Source organism: Notamacropus eugenii, chromosome 1, assembly GCF_028372415.1.
Source record: "Notamacropus eugenii isolate mMacEug1 chromosome 1, mMacEug1.pri_v2, whole genome shotgun sequence".
Taxonomy (NCBI): Eukaryota; Metazoa; Chordata; class Mammalia; order Diprotodontia; family Macropodidae; genus Notamacropus; species Notamacropus eugenii.
Window position 1 is genome coordinate 385244346 of NC_092872.1, and position 20881 is coordinate 385265226.

The 20881-nt window shown below is 38.1% G+C and overlaps 1 protein-coding gene across 3 annotated transcripts in view; it reads left to right on the top strand.

Moving 5' to 3' along the window:
- The window catches only part of SGCD (sarcoglycan delta), a 1338077-nt gene that overhangs the window by 821840 nt on the left and 495356 nt on the right, over nucleotides 1–20881 (top strand). The window contains exon 1 of one of the 3 annotated variants that reach the window (XM_072630832.1): nucleotides 7486–7590. The exons of the other annotated variants lie outside the window; for them this stretch is intronic. The gene's annotated coding sequence lies outside the window, so the exon portion shown is untranslated. Of the gene's footprint in view, nucleotides 1–7485; nucleotides 7591–20881 lie in introns of those variants that run through there. 3 annotated transcript variants of the gene reach the window in all.

Genomic DNA, 20881 nt, shown 5'->3' on the forward strand with positions numbered 1-20881 from the left:
GCCAGGAAACTGAATTGCTTCCATTTGAACTGTCTTAAGAAGATTCTGAGAATCACTGGGCATGATAAGGTACCAGACACTGAAGTCCTTGCTTGAGCTGAACTGCTAAGTATTCAAACTATGCTTCAGAGAGTGCAACTCTGATGGGCTGGCCATGTTGTTTGAATGTAAAATGTATGCTTTCCAAAAAGACTATTTTATGGAGAATTTGCATGGGGCAGACGATCATATGGTGGCCAGAAGAAACGATACAAGGACACTCTCAAGATCTCTCTCAAGAACTTTGGATTTGACTGTGCAATATGGGAGATACTGGCACAGGATCATTCAGCATGGCGTGCCCACATAAGAAAAGGTTCTGTGCTCTATGAGCAAAGCAGAATTGAGAAAGCACAAAGTGAAGGCAAGATGCACAAATTTGGGATATCCACCCCAAATATTCACACAGACTATCTGTGCCCAACCTGTGGAAGAGCATTCTGAGCTCGTATTGGTCTGATCAGCCACAGTTGGACACACTGAAATTTCACTTTATAATGGTGATGTCATTTTGGTCCTCTTTGAATACGAAAGACAACAACCAACCATACATGTATAACCTATGTCAGATCACTTGCTATTTTGGGGAGGGGGGAAAATTAAAACTCAAAATCTTATAAAAGTGAATTTTGAAAACTAAAAAGAAATTAAAAAAAAAGAAATTGCCTCTGAAAGACACTCTACTAGGTGCTGAAAGACACATGTGGATAAATTATATATAGTTCATGACCTTAAGAGATTTAAAATCAAGTGTGGGACCAAGGAAATCCACAAAAAATAATATTACATGAAATATTGACCCCAACAGCTCTAAAAATGTATATTTCCAGAATTATTTTATAGTCTCCTTCACATATGCAGCACTCCAGTCAAATTGGGACCATTCTCTCTTCTCTCTATATTTTTGCACCAATCTGATTTTATTTAAACTTATTCCATAATATTTTCTTCCCCTTCTTTGCCTGCTGTATTCCCTCTCATTTTTTAAGGCCTGACTCAAAGGTAGCTTTCTCTAATACCCCTAGTTGGGTATGCTTTTTCCCTGGAATTTTATATAACTTTTAAATTTCTCTAAGGCCCTTGACAGAGGACAGCATACTAAGGACGATGAGTAGGACAAGGGAAGGCTTCAAGATAATAATACCTGAGAATGGGTTGAAGGAACTGGAAGTGTTTGTCCTAAAGAAGGGAAAGCATGGTAAGGATTACGAGGTGCTGAATGATAGTTATTTTCAAATATCTGAAGGGCTGTCCTGTACAGAAGTGAGATTGGATAGTTCTCACTAGCAAGGCAATAAGTGAAATTTCTAAGAGTGAATTAGACTTGATTTAAAATAAAAATCCTAACAATATTGAAAAGTTGAATAAGTTCCCTCTGGAGGTAGTAGGCTCCCTGTCTGTCTGATGAGGCAGCTAGATGATCCAGTGGATGAGGCACCAGTCCTGGAGTAAAGAAGCCCTGATTTCAAATCTACGCTCAGACTCTTACCAGCTGTGGGACCTTAGGCAAGTCACTTAACCTTTCTCCCTCAATTTCCTCAACTATAAAATGGGAACCTACTTCTAGTACCTACCTAATGAGATTCTTATGAGAATCAAATGGGATATCTGCAAAGCGTTTAGGACAGTGGCTGACAAATAGCAGGCATTTTAATATGTACTTGTTTCCTTCCTCCCTCTTTTTTTCCTTCCTTCCTTCCTTTTTCTTCCTCCCTTCTTCATTTCTTCTCATTCTTCCCTCTCCCTCCCTTCTTCCCCTCCTTCCCTGGAAATCTTAACTCAATGACCATGTCTTCTATGTGTTGTAGAAAGAATTCTTATTTACATCCAAGTTCTATTAGATGACATATGAAGTCCCTTTTAAACCCTAAATTCTGTGGTACTGATTCAGTAAATAGATACTGAGGAGTGACTTCTTTCCATTGTGGGCATCAGCTTGGGCTTGCAGGGAAAAGGGGGCTGCTAGATTTGATTTGAGAGGGGAGCCTGTGTATCTCCCAAGGTCCTTACTAGCATCCTTTCCTCTTAACTCTGCCCTATCACAGAGGCATTCTACATTTTCCTTAATTCTAGCCATTTACCTTCTGTAGTTATGGATCTCTGTTCCCTATTTCCTTAGCACACCACAGCTTGGTACAAGTAGAGATAAAATCAATTGCTTGGGGTTGTGGAATATATTTATAGTATGGCATCATCTTCATTGAGGGAGGAACAAAGGCATTAACTGAGGTAGATCTGAACTCATTTTTCTTCCAAGTCAATAGGAAACAATGCTAAGATTGGAGACAGAAAGAGATTTTGACAACATGGAAATTCCTGTCACAGCACATTGTCAAATCCCTGAAAGCCAGTGTGATTTCTCTTACTTGGAATCAATAGAGCAGTCTTCCTGTCCCCAGGCCTCTTTAATCAGGCACTAGAGTAACTCAGCTGATAGAATCCTGTACATTTGACTTCCTGGGCTAAATTTATTTTGCTTTTGACCTTCTGAGGCATCAGATCACAAGAGGGAAAAGAATATTTAGGGCACCTTATGGCATGGGTGGAGAATCATCCTGGGTACTTGCTATTTGGGACACTTTGGAGACTCTGCTTAAAAATGGAAAAAGGCCATTGCTTACAAGTGAAGACAAGTCATTTGGGATCCAAGGAGAGAAAAAGTGATGGGGGTAAAACTTTAAAGGAAAAAAGTAAAACAAAAGTCATACCTAAAACGAACTGGATATTGAACTTGCTGCAGTATAACGCTGTTGAAATTTCCTTGTTGATAAGTCAGTGAATTCAGGCTCTGTTTTCCATGGGAATTGAGCATGTATCCAGGGCTAGAATTTGGTTCCATTTTCTTGATGGAAGAGAGCCCTAAGGGATGTGAGAAAGCAGTGTCTGGATAGAATATTGTATGAAGTCAGGGAGATCTGGGTTCAAATACCAATTCTAATTCTCACTATCTGTGATTTTTGGGATACACAGTTTCCTATCTGTGTATTTTGGGGGTTACTTTAACTCTCTGAGTCTCAGTTTTCTCATCTATAAAATGGGGATCATAGGGCAACTACTACCCTAAGACCACTATGTGTCTTATTTGAGATAATGCTAAGTAAAGCATTTTAAAAACTAAGGCCCAGATGTCATTTTAATGTCAGTTGTTGTGATGAGGATATAGTAAGACTAAGTGCTCTATTTGTGTCAGGTCAGGCCATGTATGGTTGTAGGATCATTTGCCGTCAATGATGACCCTATAATTTAATTTTCATGTAGGATACACATTGGGAATTGTTTTTCAGGTATAGGAGAAGAACTGCAAGGAGTCATTCTCCACTCCCCTCATCTGCTTCCCTTTCTTATGCCCAACAACATTTGTTTTAATATGTCTCTAGCAGGGCCTTCCACAATCATGGGATAAAACAAAACTAACTGGCCTCTATAAGAATTGAGCTCTAGGTCTTGGAGTCAAAAGGACTCTGTTCTCATCATATTGATTAATAAAGTACAACCCACTAGGTCTGAGGTTTTTAACACTGGAACCCTGAGTCTACAGCAGAATTTCAGGCCCTATCAAGCTTTAAATATTTTTGGCTTTGTCATTTTCATTTTTCATTTGTGTCTGTGATCTCATTTGGGGTTTTCTTGGCAAAGATACTGGAGTGGTTTACCATTTCCTTCTCCAGATTGTTTTAAGGAACAAAGGGAAACAGTCAAGTGACTTACCCAGGGTCAATAGCTAGTAAGTATCTGAGGCTGGATCTGACTCGTGAATCTTCCTCATCTAAGCCCAGTATTCTATCCACTTCACTACCTGTCATTGTTAGTTTTGCTATGCATGAATATGCATGGTATTTTTCTCTCTTTGGCCAGTACTTGGCCAATTTGCTCAAAAAGATCCTCAAGGGATATTTTAATTGGTCATTTTATGCAAAGGTGCCACCAGAACCAGATCAAAATGTCATTGGTAAATATTTAGCAAGATAAATAAGAATACAACATAGACAATGTTAACCTGTGATTTTCTGTGGTTACCTGAAGGTTGTCTATTCCTTAAGAGCTTAACACCACTGTGCAATGTGATTAAAATCAAAATATACTACTTCAGCCAGTCCTTTCCTCAGAGGCAAATCATAAAGCCATGAGTTTTATTAAGTCTTTTATATTGTCCTATGTCCTACTGTCTCTCATTTCCCCCTCAGGCTTTCTGATGACTGGTGCTCTGAAAGTTTGCTTCAGAAAAGGCAGTAACTTTGTTTTAATCTTTGTTCTTACATAATATCTATATCCAAATTCATGATACAAGATGGGAGTATTATTTCTCTCACTAATCCAGAATCTGTGGTGTGAACAGAGTTCACATTTGGAATATATTTGAAAAAGAGGTTGTTAAACATAATGCCAGTAACATGGCAGAAGTCATGGTTAGTTTAAGAATATAGACCACATACAAGTACTTTAGAAAGACATATAATATGCTAATTGCAAATGATGTATTATTAAAAATAAGTCTGAAGGTTACTACTAAGGAGAAGTTGGTTAGTTTCACTCTTTTGTACATATAATGAATGATATTGCATTACTTTAATTTTCATTATTTCTAAATTAAATATTTTTTACTCTCCCTCTCCTTCAGTTGGGAAAGAAAAAAAGGAAAATAAAAGTCTTGTAATAAATATGTAGTCAATAAAAATAAATTCTTATATTGGTCACAAGTTTTCCATTCTTCGTCTTGAATTCATCACTTCTCCCTCAAGAGATGGTAGCAGTGTTCTTCATCCATCTTCTGGAACTGTGGTTGGTCATTACATTTATTAGAGTTCTTAAGTCTTTCAAAATTGTTCATTTTGACAATATTGTTATTATTGCACAAAATTGTCCTCCTGGTTCTGCTCACTTCATATCAGTTCATGAATCTTCCCATATTTCACTGAAATTGTCCTTTTTATATTCTTATGGCACAGTGGTATTCCATTACACTCATATACTAGAAGTGATCTAGCACCATTGCCTAATTGATGAGCACTCGCCTTCCATCCTCATCTCCAGTTTCTAGATCTACGTTGCCATAAAGAGAGTTGGTAAAAATATTTTATCCATATGGGTCTTTAATTTCTTTTGGGCATAGGCTTAATGGTACCATTGCATTACTTTTTAAAAATGACCGTAATTTTTACTTCTCTCATTCAGAATACCTTCCACAATTAGTCTAAATTACTGGGATGTAACTATTCTTCCAATGTTACACAGGTCTACAGTTTCATGGACTTGGAGGTAGGAGACGTGCGTTCTAGCCATAGCATGGCATTTAACCAGTTGCCTGACCTTGAATATAAGTTACTTAAGTTTAAATTTCACTTTTCTCATCTGTCAAGTAGGACTAATATCACCTGCCATGACTATCTCAAACAGCTGCTTTAAGGGTCAAATGAGATTTCTTTATTCTTTTTAATTTTTTTCCAGTATAGGAAACTGCTGATTTAGAAACTCCCTTTAACAAAGGTCTTGAGAATTCCCTGGGACACTAAGAAGTTAAGTGACTTACCTGGGATCATACATCCAGTGTGGTAGAGGCAGAACCTGAACCTAGGGTCAAATAAAATGAATGGGTATGAAAGAACTTAGAAAAATTTAAAATCACTCCAGGAATATAATAATTCCAACAAAATTGCCTGGTGCTTTCAGACTTACAAAATGATTTCATCCTAATAACCTAAGGGTTATGTCTTTATGAGCATCATTACTCCCCTTTTCATAGATTAGGCCACTCAGACTTGAAGAAGATAAATCAAGCGGTTAGTCAATAAGCATTTATTAAATGTCAAGTTCTGAGCCAAATCTTATGGATACAAATATGGCAAAAACAGGGTCCCTGACCTCAAGGAGTTCACACACACTAATGGGAGAGGCAACATGATAACAACTTTGTTGGGGTAGGGGGAGGGGAGAGAGACAGAGATAGACACAGACAGAGGGATGGACACAGAGACAGAGAGACACAAAGAAAGATGGAGAAAGTCAGAGACAGATAAATATAGAGACAGAGAGAGAAACACACATACACACAGATTTATCTTTATTCATCCATATATATGGATATATATATATATCTGCCAATATATAAATCCACCTATAGATCTGTCTACCTAAAATCTCTATCAATAGACAGATATTTATGGATGGATAGAAATAGAGATGTTAAGATAGATATGTCCGTACTAAATATAGATCTATTGATAGAAAGATTTATTAATAGATCTATCTATATATGGATATGTGTTTATGTCTCTATCTCTGTTCATCTGTCTCTATATTGCTTTTCCTTATGTACATATATATCTGTAGGTATAAATATATTAATTGATAATTTTATTTCTATCTCTATATATCCTTGTCCACGTTATCTATATATCATGTACATCTATATTTATATGTATCTATAGATGTATCTCTCTATATTTATCTAAATGTGCATATAGATATATGTATGTATATATGTATTTATATACACATGTGGGTGGCACAGTAGATAGAGTACTGGGCTTGAAGTCAGAAAGATACATCTTCCTGAATTCAAATCTGGTGTCAGACACTTACTAGCTGGGTAAGTCACTTAACCCTGTTTGCCTCAGTTTCCTCATATGTAAAATGAGCTGGAGAAGGAAATGGCAAACTACTCCATTATCTTTGCCTAGAAAACCCTAAATGGTGTCACAAAGATTTGGATGCTATTGAATAACCACAATGCTTACACACATAGTCGCACCTATAATTACATAGACACAGTGTATCTGGGAAGTAATCCCTCCAGAAGGCAGGTGTTAGAGTGAGGGGAGAGGCAGGGAAGGGGTACAGGTAAGACTTCTTGCCAAAGGTAATATTTGAGATCAGTCTTAAAGAGATGCAATGAGGCAGAGGTAAGAAGTGAAAGTACCCCAATCTAGTGAAAAGAGAGCCACCTGGGAGATGGAGTGTCATTGGCAGAGAACAAGAAGGCCAGTATTGATTGATTATAGAGTATGAGAAGGGGTGTGAAGACTAAAAGGAAGCGGACAAGTTGTAAAAGGTTTTAAATGACAAACTGGATTTTATGTTTGATCCTGGAGGAAAGTGAATTGTATAATGTCACCAAATTAGAAGGTTGCAAAGATGATAATCAAACCAGGACTCTGCACACTATAGCTGCCTCTTGGGGCATCCTGTACCCTTTTTACAATGCCAGAATATTAAAGGTCCCCTTCCAGCTTTCAGAGCTCTTTTTGCTTTAATGATGCCTACCCCCTAGTCTCTTCCCTTTCATCACAATATGAACTGGAATTATTAACGTTGGGTCGGCTCTTGGATAAGTGGTGTTACTACTGCCCCTTTCCTCTGTCCCTGTCATATTTTATACTGTGCCTGAGATATTGCTGATTGCTGGCTGCTAACGGGTATAAAAATAGCCCACTTGTTGTAAGGAGGATATTAAGATTCACAGCGTGGAGGAGAGGGCACTCCTGCTTTCTGGACTGGTCTGTTAACCTTTGGAGGTTTTGCTGGAGAGTTTCAGCCGTAGCATAATAAAACTGGGTGAGTAAAAGACTGCTAGAGAAGAACATTTATATGTCAAATTAGAAATTTGTTAGACCATAGAGGAGAAGTGAGGAGTTCTAGGAAAAAATCTCAAAGTGGTTTTGCTTCATGTCTTTCTTTTGCCCCTTTCATTGTAAGGTCCATGGGCTTATTTCAGCAGCCTGTAGAAAAAACTGAGGGTTGCTGTTTCCTCTGGAGTAAAGAAACTACTTTGACTTAATTTGAGTTGAGTGAGAAGAGCTGAAGGCAGAGCAGTCACATGAGAAGGCTGGAGATTTCCATGTTGAGAAGTACTTAAGGGAGAAATTGCTTCTTGGGGGTGAGTGAGTGAATGGGTGACTTCTGTCTCAGTGCCAGGGTTCTGGATATAGCCATCAGCCCATGGTTTTTATAGGCAGGCCTAACTGCCCCTCTGCCCCTCTGCTGCCCTAGGTGGCTATTAGAGACTTTTCACAGAATCGCTGCTACAGAGAGTATACTTAATAACATTTTTAAACTGACCTCCCATTTACAACATGGACCCAACATACCTCTCTAATTTTTCCTCCCACTACCTATGTTCCTGGACTTTTTATTAAAATCCCTTTGGCATTTGGGGAAATGGTTTCCTGCAATATAGTTTTTGATTATTTTTTTTCCATTTGGAAGCCCCTACTGGCTCTCTTCTGTTTTGGAAGTCAAGGAAAGTTTCCTGACCCCTGGCTAGGCAATGCAGCTGATGAGGCTGAGCCCTCCTGGGGGAGTAGAGCCTGCTATCCACTGAGTGGGGGAACATACAGCTTGCCAAGTGACTTGAAACTGTCAGGAAATTGCAGTCACATCCAGAAACATAGAACTTGGGGGTGCAACGTGCTACAGAAAAGAATGCATAATATAAATAAAAAGATGTGTTTCCAGAGTTTTGTGTATGTATGTGGGAGGGATCACATGAGGTGAAGGGAGATTTGTAGGAGGGCAGGAAGAAGCAGAGAATCGTATATAGATCTGTAAGCAATCTTCACTAAGTTTGTGATGGTACTTTGTGAAGTTAGTGAAATGAGTATTAGCTTTGGAGTTAGAAAATCTGATAAATGTCACTTACTTTCTATGTGACCTTGAGAAAATTTCTTTTTTAAAAAATTTACTTATTTTCAGTTTCAACATTCACCTCCACAAAATTTTGAATTTTAATTTTTCTCCCCATTTCTGCTTTCCCCCCACCCCAGGACAGTGTGTACTTTGATTATCCTTTCCTCCAATCTGCCCTCCCTTCTATCACTCTCCCATCCCTTTCCCTTCAATTTTCCTATAGGGCAAGATAGATTTCTATACCCCATTGCCTATATAGCTTATTTCCTAGTTGAATGTAAAAATAATTCAAAACTGTCTTTGGCATTTTGGGGTTGAAAAATCTGGAAATTGCAGCCACTGCCAGTAATTCAGTCCCCTAAGGCCTACTCTACCTCCATCTGCAGGAACTGTGCTCTACTTCCAGCCTGATGTAATAGACCCTTCCTATTGACGTTCAAGATTGTCTTGGAGTGGAAATTTGCTTCAGTCTATCATTTTGTGGCTTCTGCTGCTCTAGAATTTATTTAGAGTAATTTTTTACAGGTTATTTTAGGAGTTTGGAGGCAGAGCTGTAGCAGGTCCCTGCTTCTACTCCATCATCTTGGCTCCACCCTGAGAAGATTTCTTAACAGCTCTAAGCCTCAATTTTCTCATCAATAAAATGGGGATGGTAGCAATATCTACTACACTGGGTTGTTATAAGAAATCACAGTACAGTGGTGGCTTGGACTCAAACTCAGGAGACACTAGTGTGTGATATAATCACAGGCAAGTCACATACTTTCAGTTTTCTCATCTATAAGATGGGACAGATAATGTACAGCTTTTCTTATAAGTACATGTAGTTATAGCTGGTGAAAAACTAGAGGTGATGGCATTCATTTTGGTACTGTCTGTCCCAGTAGAATGTGAGTTCTTGGGGTCAGGGATAAAGATTTTTAAATTAAATTTTATTTTATTTTTCAACTAAAATGCATTTATTTTATTTCCCTCCTCTCTATTGCCCTGGGGTAAGGGGAAGGCAGATAGGAGGGGGAGAGAAAACCCATGTAAAAAATAAACTAGTTAAACAAAACACATTCCTATATTGATCATACATTGGTAGAATCAAGTCAATAAGAATTTTTTTAAGGGCTTACTATGTGACAGGCACTGTGCTAAGCTCTGGGGACCCAAGAAAAGGCAGAAAGAGTCCTGATTCTTAAGGAGAGTGAAGTCTAATAGAAGAGACAATATATAAACAACTATGAACACAGTGGATATAAGACATAAATTGAAGATAATCTCAGAGGGAAGGCATTAAGATTAAGAGAAATATGGGAAAAAAAGGTTTCTTGTAGAAGGTAGGATTTTAGCTGAGCCTTGAAGAAAGTCAGAGAAGCTGAGAGATAGACTCAAGAAGGTTCCAGTATGGAAGACAGCCAATCAAAATGCCCAGAGTAAGAGTGTTACATGTGAACAACAACAAACAGGAGGGGAAGTGTCAGAGGATATTCTGGTATGTGTGCTTGTATGTGTGTGATGGGGTGGGGGGGTGGTGAGGGTGGCAACAGTGTGGAAGAAGCCTGGAAAGTTAGAAAGGTAGTACCAGGTGATAGAGGATTTTAAAAGACTTTACTGTTGAATCTATGAGCAATAGAGAGCTACTAGAGTTTATTGAATAAGGAGATGACAAGGTGAAACTTGGGCTTTAGGAAGATTAACTTGCCAAGTGAAGGATGAAGCCAGTGGAATGGGGCTTGAGGCAGGTAGATCAATCAGCAGGCTATTGCAAATAATCTAGGCATGAGTTATTTAAGGTATTCCACCTCAGTGGTAGAAGTGTCAGGGCAAAGCAAGGGGAGGATACAAGAGATATTACAAAGGAAGAAATGATAAAGTGCTTTTGTTTAAAAAAAAAGCCCTTTCTATAAGGTAAAGTGTTAAGGTATCATGAGTTATTATTATCTATCAAAATAATAGGGTCACAAAATTTAGGGCTAGAAGGAATCAGCTATCAACTAGTTGATCTCCTTTATTTTATGGATATGCAAGCTAAGGTTTAGGTCTTTTTCATTTTTAATGTAAAGTGTAATATCAATGTGACATGCTATTAATAAATCGTACAATAATTAAAGTAGTCGTGAACCTTAATATGTAATCATTTCATATTTTGTGTGCATTATAAACATCCATTCATGTGCCCAGGTAGTGAGCTTCTTCAGCAGCCTGTTTTACCCTACCTTATGCTACCTTTTTATTATCAGAGAGAAGGGAAGGCACTATATACACATATTTTTTCCTTTCTTGGAATGCATAGTTTCTTTATAGAATAATACACAATTTTAGTGAGAATAGACAGTCACCTCTATTCCCTATGTTTTGCTTTTGTCTGTCTTAAATCAAGGCAAAACAACAAAGATTTTCTGTACCTCTGCTACACATATGCAAGGCAGCTAGGTGACACAGTGAATAAAATTCTGAGTCTGAAATCAGAAAGACTCATCTGTCTGAGTTCAAATCAGGCCCCAGATACCAACTGTATGACCCTGAGTAGATCACTTAATCCTTTTTTACCTCAGTTTCCTCACCTGTAAAATGAACTGGAGAATGAAACAATAAACTACTGTAGTATCTTTGCCAAGAAAACCCCAAATGGGATCACAAAGAGTCAGACACAACTGAAATGGCTGAACAACTACTCCATATATGCACCATTGACCTTAGTGTATACTGATTGAAACAGCGTCTCCTATGATGACAAAAAGCCACACCTGTCATAGAAACACCAGGGGACCAAACATTTACTGTTAAAGTGACTATTTCCTCAACTACTAGATTCATTTTTTCCATTACAATTATGAGAATAAGAAGACATTTCCAGCAGAAACCCACAGAGCATATATGATTTGGACATAACTGTTCATGAAAGAAATTGTACAGCGAGAGTTGTGTGGCTTTGCAGTGGCACCTTTAAAACTTCCACCTGCAAACTCAAGCATGAAGCTGCCATTTAGCTCAAAAATTCCCTGGGGACCTGATGATTTCAAAATTTTGTATGTCTCATTTGCTTATAAGTGCCTTTTCCATTTCTTGGTCTCAATTTGAGGTCTGTTCATTCTAATGGGGAGTTGGATTTAGAAAACATCCTCTCTCTTTGGGTTCTACAATTACATGCAGACAAAAAGGAAAAATAAAAACCGAGATTGTTTTAATGCCCCACTGAATATTTCCACTTGGATGCTGTTTTCCTTGTTTGGGGGCTGAGCATACTCTAGCGTGTTGTTTTTTAAATCGATGATAGATTTACACAGTTAGTACAAGCACCAGCGGCCTTCAATGCAGGGTACACTTGAGCATTGGGAGAAGGAAATTAAGTGCACTATTCCTATTAGCAACATTGAGGGCCCAACTCTGTGCTTGTTATGCTGAAAATTTGCTCAGCCAAGCAGATTAGTTTCCCCACTGCCTTGTATTAATAAGAATCAAAAGTCATTATCAGCGCAAATCCACAGAGCAAGGATGCTCAATTAGGAAGGTGAACTGAAAGCGTGGGACCTTAATGAAAGCCCTAGTAATTTGCTAAGAAGTAAAAGTTAGGCAATTTAACTTCAATCCAGAAACAGTCCTATATGACTGAGAAAGTCTTAGCATGACTTGAAGTGATCGGACAGTTAGCACAGGTGGAAGAGATTGCTTAGAGACTGGGGAGGATTGGTCCAGAGAAATTAAAAGGCACCTTCTCAATTCTCAGATTCAGTGATTGTCTAGCTGTAAGGATTGCCTGTGAAAGCCCAGGATATGAGATGATATCTCCTCCCCTAGCTTTTTTCCTTGACTTCCTCTTTGTCTGTATCCCATTCTGCTGTGCCTCCTGAATCGTCTTTGCACTTTCCTCTCTTACATAATAAATTCTTTAAGGTTAGGGTAGGTGTGGGGAATGGGAAGCCTGGAGCTCACATGTGGCCTTTTAGGTCCTCAAGTGTGACCCTTTGACTGAATCCACATGACTTGGTTTTACATCTGTGTGTCTCCATCACAAAGCCGAATCCCTTGCTTGCAGAAGGTTTCTAATCAATGGTTCTTGGTTAGAATAGAAAGAGGATTCAAAAGTTTGGTTTCAATGTACTCTGAGGTTTTGAACTACTTTGAGTTCTTTCTGAGCTTCAGTTTCTCTATTTATATACTCAGTCTCTTTTCAGAAGGAAACAAAGGAATTATAGAACTATATCAGGCATGATGTTTAAACGTTTTAAAGGGATGAAAATTCATGACCACTCCTATTGAATTAAGTAGTATGAACCCCAACATAATAAGAAAACACTGTAATAGGTTTAGTAAAATTCTCTTCATGTGCACTTGTGCATCCATGCTTTTCTATTTAAAGCATAATAAGCTGCTCCAGAAGCAGTGTCATGACAGGGATAGAGGGCTAACCCTAGAACAAGGAAGACCTAGGTCCAAGTCCTGCTTCTCAAACATATCCACCGTAACCCTCGTAGACAATCTTTTAATGATGAGGGTCAACTGTCAGACTATGTGATACAAAAGAATTACCTATCTGTTCCAATGGAGGGTGTTTCCACTTTAGGGAGTTTCTCACACCATTGAAATACATGTGCAAATCAAGAAGCTCTTTGAGTCAAGTTAAGAACAAGTTATTGAGTGTTTGCTGTTACATACTTAGTGGTATACCAGGAGCCAAGAGGGGAGCCGAAAGATGCATACGATAGACTGTCCTCAAGAAATTCGTTTTTGAATTCTCAAGAATCTCATGACCTGGCTAAAGAGATATGGGAAGCACATAAAATTATTAGAGACAAGAAATACATTTTTCTGATTACATGTTAAATTATTCAGTTCAGATAATAAGTGGTGTAGGAGTTAAGAAAGTGAAAAGAAAAATATGAGCAGGAGTAGTCTGGCAAAGTATCACTGAGGATGTATAACTTCAGCTATCCAGAAGTTCTTAATCTGGGACCCATGAACTTGTTTTTTAAAAACTATTCTGACAACTTTTTCAATATAATTTATTTCCTTTGAATGAGATAATGCATGGAAAAATTGTAAATGTTAAGGTTTATCATGATTTACATTAAGGTAAACTGAGGCACGCAGTTATAAGCATGTTCATTATATTGGTGGTGCTAGAAGTTATAAATGAAAAATGGGTCTGTTAGCTTCTTGGTCAGCCAAAAGACTATGCTGTAGCGCTTCTTAACTTTCATAAGGTTTTGGGAAGTACAAGAGAACAAAGAAGAGAAAGCATCATTGACGGCAAACAATAAATTGATTATAAGGTAGCATAGATGACGGAAAACAATATGATTGAATGGAAGTCTGGAATGCAAGGCTAGCGCTCACCTCCCTTCCATCTTGTTACTATAGAAAACTCATTGATGGTGTCTACCTGCATGGCTAGTTAGTACCACAATGATAATATATCAGACTTTCTTGAAGGATAGCCTTACACAGATAAGACTTCCTGGCATCCACCTGCATCTTGCAAGGCTTGTTAGTAAGATAACAGATCTCCCTTAATTATACATGGATATGCAGGACTTGTTAGAAAGAGAACTTATTTCCTTAAGTTAAGGTGATTTATTGGACAACTGAATTTAAAACCAACTCAGAGAGGGAAAAACAAACTTCTAGAGTCATGAATTTCTGAAATTAACTCAGACAAAGAAACATGGCTCAGGCAGTCAACAATCAATTCCAGAATAGAATCAAATAGAAAATAGAAAATCAACATTTGATTTTCTCAGGTACTATGTTAAAGCTGGCTATTATTGCAGCATGAATTTAGAAATTTCTGTTATCTTTCCCTTCAGATTCTACTAGGGAAAGGTAACCAGAATAAAATAGGCAATGCATATGTCCCAGCCCATATGTGGAAACCTGACCATCTGAAGATAGGCCAAACAGCAAGAATCATTTAGTGATATTTAAAACCAACAAAGCATCAATAGTATTTTGAAGAGAGCTGAGCATGACATCTTTTGGAATATATTCTTTTTAACTGAGCTACTATTCATTACCTTCATACTTTTTATTTCCATGATAAAGATATCCAAGGAGTGGATGAAAAGTGGCAAGCAAAGCAGCAGAATTATTTAAGCTACATCTTTGTAGTCAGGATGGCATCCATGTTGCTAGAATTCCATGTTGCTATTATTCACTAGGTGGAAAATATAAGAATGTCCACCCAGTCAGACAGTGCTCCAACCTCTAATAGTTTGACCAAGGCATATGTAATGCATGGAAATAGCTGTACCACGTTACATCAGTCTCACACATCAGAGAGATCCCCAACCTCTATGGTTAACCATTTCTTATCCATTAATATATCTGCATCTTTTTTTAAGCACAAAACACAGTCTCCTTATACCTTGCCCTCCTCATCCATATCCATCCTACCTATCATCACTGTGATTGTGATTTCATTCCTGTTTCTCTCTTGTTTTTTTATCTTTGCATGGTATGACAGAGATAACTTTGGTAGCTATGGAGTCAGAGGATCTGAGTTCAAATTCCTTTCTTACTATTTACATGAGTGACTCAAGTGGGCCTCAGTTTCCTCATCTATAAAATGACGGTTCTGGACTAGATGACCTCTTTGGTCCCTCTCAGTTATAGAACTGTTGTTTTATGCTATACTCTTTTGGGTCAAACTTCATAAAGCAAGCCTAACCCTGCCCCCTCCCATCTCTTTGGTTATTTCAGTTTGCTTTCTCTGTAACTTTTCCAGGTTGCTCTATCTTCCTTGAGATACAGTAATGAAAACTGCAGATTATATTTTATGGGGAGATGATAAAAACATAAGATTGCAGTATTACAGCATATAGACTCAGAGCTGGTAGGGAACCTGCTAACTGAAAGGTATCTATCAAACCTGTTTCTAAGCAGGATTCTTCTTTAAAGCATTCCTGAAAATTGAATAATAGGGTTATTGATATAGAACTAAAAAGGACCCCAGAGGCAACCTAATCCAACCCACTTATTTTTCAGCTAAGGAAAAAAGCTTAGAAAATTTATTTCCCCAGGATACACAGGTTAGATTCATCCAGCCTCTGCTTGAACATCTCTTATGATACGAAACTCTCTACCCTCTGGCAGGATGGAAAGAGCACTGACCATTCCATGGACCTTGGTTTCCTTATCTGTGAAATGAGAGGTTAGCTTAGATGGTCTTTTCTGTCTCTAGTTCTGTGGCCTGAAGTGGTCTATTCCACTTTTAGCCAGCTCCAACTGTTAGAAAATTTTTCTTATATCAAGCCTAAATCTGATTCTGTGACATCTGTGATGAAACAATACAGATATACATTATCATTGTTTAGTCATTTTAGTCATGCCCAACTCTTTGAGATCCTTTTCAGGAGTTTTCTTGGCAGAGATCCTGGAGTGGTTTGCCATTTCCTTTTCCATCTCATTTTACTGATGAGGAAACTGAGGCAAATAAGGTTAAATGATTTAGCCAAGGTCACACAGCTACTATGTCTGAGGCTGGATTTGAAATCAGGTCTTCCTGACTCCAATTCTGGTACTCCATCCACTGGACCATGTAGCTGGCCTTAGTCAATCAATTAATAAGCATTAGATAATGGGGTATGCCCTGGATTTACGAAGATACAAATGAAACATTCTCTTCCCTCAAAGATCATATATTCTATCAGAGAAGCAGCACACACAAAAAATATGTGTAAATATAAATTATATGCAAAATAAAATATTCGATAGACATAATTTAGTGCTTACTATGTGCCAGGGTTATCATAGTATAAAAAACAAAACAAATATTATGTTCTTACATACCACAAAGATGGATTTAGAAGGAGGTGACTAATGAAGTGCCTCTAGGACCTCTCCTTTCACTATGCTATTCAAGATTGCTATCAATGGCTCAGATAAAGGTATTCCCTTCAAATTGACAGGTGGCAGTGCTACTGATCCTGTGCTGCTGAGCTGGCATGCTGTATGATGGAGCTAAGACCCGTAAAAAGATTTCAATGTATTAAAACACCCTTAAGTGAAATTTCTTATGATAAAAGTATACCAGAAATAAATGTGAAATTTTATACTAGGGTTCAAAAAAGAAACAGAAAATGTAAATGAAAGATAGGAGAGATGTGGTCAGACAATGTTATGTTGTAAGAAATGAAATGATTTTAATGAACTGCAATATTGATGTGATAATGAATGCTTTTGAGTTAAACTGAACAAGAATCATCATTAGCAGTCAAAAAAAGTATGTTTTGTTTCATATACTATTCTTGATGTTGCCTGATCAGGATTGCACTGTCCTTTGAAAATACTCCATTTAAAAGGGAGAACTTTCGTTAAGTAAAATGTCATAATGAAACTTGTGTGACAGACTCTGCAGACCCTGACCTCTGACATGCAGAACAGGTTCAATTTTTAAGATGTTGTATTGATCATCCCTCAGGCACACAACCTAGTACTCATCCTGGATCTCTCACTATCTCTCCCTCACATCCCATATCTGTTGCCAAGGCCTGTCGATTTCACCTTTATAATATCCCTCAACTACAGTCCCTTCTCTCCTCTGACACAGCTACCAGGACAGTGCAGACCCTCATCCCCTCACTCCTGGATTACTGCAATAGCCCATGAATGCCTCTGCCTGCCTCAAGTCTCTCCCCATAAACCATTCCATATTCAGCCACGAAAGTGATTTTTCTAAAGCACAGATCCAATCATGTGTCCCCCATGACTCCCAGTCCCAACTCATTAAATGCCAGTGGCTTCCTATTATCCCCAGAGGCAAATACAAAATGCTCTGTTGGCACTGAAAGCCCTTGGTAACCTAACCCCCTCCTACCTTTCCCGTCTTCTTGTACCTTACTCCCCAACATGTACTCTTCAAACTAGTGACACTGGCCTCCTGACTGTTCCATAAACAAGACTCTCCATCTCTCGGACAGGCATTTTCTCTGGCTGTCCTCCAAGGCTGAAAGACTCTCTCTAACTTTGCTCTAACTACCGATCTCCCTGGCTTCTTTTAAGTTTCCACTGAAATCCCACCTTCTGCAGGAAACCTTCCCTCATCCCTCTTAATTCTAGTGCTTTCTCTCTTCTAATTATTTATTGATTTCATTATTTTGTGAGATGTACACCTTGTGAAAAAAATCATTTTTGAAGGAAAGAAAAGGCTGATGTATAGAGCTTGCTTTGCACATATTTGTTTGTATGTTATGTCCCTTATTAGATTGTCAATTCCTTGAGAGCAGGGACTGTCTATTCCCTCTTTTTGTAGCCCTCTCCCCCTACCCCAGCATTTAATTTAGTACAGTGCTTGGCACGTGGTAGGTGCTTAATAAATGGTTATTGATTGATTTATAATCATGTAAATGGGTCATATCCCTCATTATACCCCCCATCCTACCCCAGAAATGTCAGAATCTGACTCATTTCCTTCAGCAGGCCATCAGCTCCCCAGCAAGCATCTGAATAACAAGGACAATAAACAGAAAACAGGTTTGTTTAATGAAGTATCAACACAGAGGATTCCTATCTGATCCCTTAGTATATAATAGTGAGAAGCTCTCCAACACAGCTTCCTTTATTTCCCAGAGACTGTGTGTCAAAATGCTGCACACTCACAATACCAATTAAGGAAAATCTTGATTCCAGCTTGGGCCCTGTGTCTAATTCAGTCTCAGTCTCTTAGGTTACTGTTTCCCTGTCTGGTCTGTGTATTCCTATGTCCCCTCAGACCTTCATTTACCTCTGCAGGTCTGGGAGTTTACTGTATTTCTCTTGATGAAGGATGTTCTCTCAATGCAGAGCTGATCCATGAAATTCCCTCAAGCTAACCCAGGCTCCTATTCATTTCCTTTCCTTTTTTGGTGTTACTACCCATCTCAGGTGCTAGGTTTCTGTTCTCTTCAGGGGGAATTCCCAAATTGCAAATTTCCTGTATGTATTCCCACATGGAAGTTTTGGCTTAGTGCTTTTCCACAAGCACTCTCAGGAGCTCCCTTCCCCATTCCCAGAAGGGAATGGGGTAGAGGAGGGGGCTACATTGTCTCTGAATGGCACATGCTGGCTACAGTTGTAACATGGCTTTGTATATAAAGCTCTTTGATTCAGCATACAAGGAATACCCAGCTAGAGATAATAAACTTAGATACCTTCAGGAAATTAATTGAACAATTGTTTTTAGTATAAAGATTTTTCCTACAATCTACTTTGTGAATATATACTGTCCAAAAAAATCCCTTTTGAAGATAAGAGGAGGCATGATATACCTGGCTGCATCATGATAGGCATTTTGTTTAATATGGCACCAGAATAAGAAAGATTTCATTATTTTTAATAAAGATGGTTCTCCAATTAGTAAATACCTGGAGTGGAAAAGAGGAAAAAGTATATCCCTGAAGATGTCTGCATAATAGTAACACTGCCTAAAATTTTCAGCCCACATACTGCGGTTTGATAATGATTCAGGATGATTATTAGTGTTGCTGGAAAAATGAAAAGAAGAACTTTCCATTATGCCTAATAACATACCCAGCTAGTCTATACACCTAAAATTATTTCCCAGAAGAGTCTGAAAATGATAGGAACAATCAACTAATTAGATGAGAATTCATGAGTGGGAAAGGGGGAGGAGAAGGCTTCTCAGTGTCTCTGTGCTTTAAAGAGAAAAGGTTATTATTGATGGTGTAGGTATGGACCAGGTGATACTTTCATACAGGAATAGTACTTGGAGACAGAGAAGCTATGATCCATAGTTTTCTGTCTCCAAGAAGGCTCTATTGTGGTGCATCTGCAATGGATGGGGATGGCAATACCAGGTCAATTTGTGTTATCTGGCGAATTTGGTTTTCTATGCTCCTCTATTACCCAAGGACTATCTCACTTATTCCTCTTCTCTCAAATTCTCAGTGCCCTCTTTCTGCCCTCCCTGGCTTCTTAGACTACTTTTCTCTTCATTTCTTTTACTGTCAACAAAACTCACTAGCTCTAAGTCTCAAGATAACTGATAAAGCTAGTCTAATAAATGACCTCAAATGACAGCAGTGATGAATTGTTGTTTTAATGTTATCCCTCCCAGAGAATCCTTGCAGTCTAGTTTGAACTTGAGAGGGTATTTCAGGTTATCATGGGCTAGAATATAGTATATTTCCAGCACTTCTCTACTCACACCACATAGAAAACTTCTGAAATCATCTTAGTCATTATTAGGAGGCATCAACAAAGTGAAGGGATGGTAGTAACAAAGACCCTAACTCCCCAAAGTTCCTTCATCTGTCCCTTTCTTTCCTACATGAAAATTTTATCATATATTTAAAAGGAATAACAAGTTGTACATAATTGATTTGCAATACCATGTGCAATCATCTTTTTTTCACTACTACTCACTTTTCTGATGTTATTTCAGGTTATTCCTCTTCATACACTCATACACTTCATACACATGATTCCAGGTTTTTATATGATCTACATTCTTTCTTCCCATACATGATATTCTATTTCCTACCTCCTTGTCTTTGGATAGATGGTCCTCCAAGTCTACCATGCACCTCTTCCTCACCCCTAACTTGCAAAATCCATAGGTTCCTTCAGAAAACAACTCAAGTGTTCCTCCAGAAGGACACCTTTCCTAATCTCTCTAGTTATGAATGTTCCCTTCCTCTTCATATTACTTTGAATATTCTTCATATTTACTCATGTATTCACGTGTTCTGTCCTCTAAGTAGAATGTAAGCTTTTTTGTTCTATCATTATAGCCTAGCACAGTGCCTTGCACACCGTAGGCTCTTAATAAATATTTATTGAATTAATTTGAAACAAAAGTTGAAAAAATAATTTTAGATGTTATATTCAAAGAGAACTTTTAAAACGCAGCCATATGCCAAAAAGGTTTTTATTAATAGTGGGAAAAATATCATGAATTATCATTTTATTTGTACTTAGATACCTGGCCAGGCGCTGACTTTTCTTTATTAGTTCCTTTAAAATATCATGGAAAAGATAGCTAGTCAGAATTGTCCCTGAAATAAGTCAGAGATAAGCCCAATCTAACAATGTGTTTCATGGTCTTTATATTATTCCTCATGCAATTCTTTTCTGTATCTAAGATGGGAGGAGCCTTCCCCCACTTTAGAACTTTATTCGTCTGCCTTTTCAATTGTCTTGGCTATTTGGGTACATACTTTTAAATAAACATCATAGGGTGTCATGAAGGAAGAGAGGGTGGTTATAAGGCAGAGGTTCTTAATCTTGTTTTTAT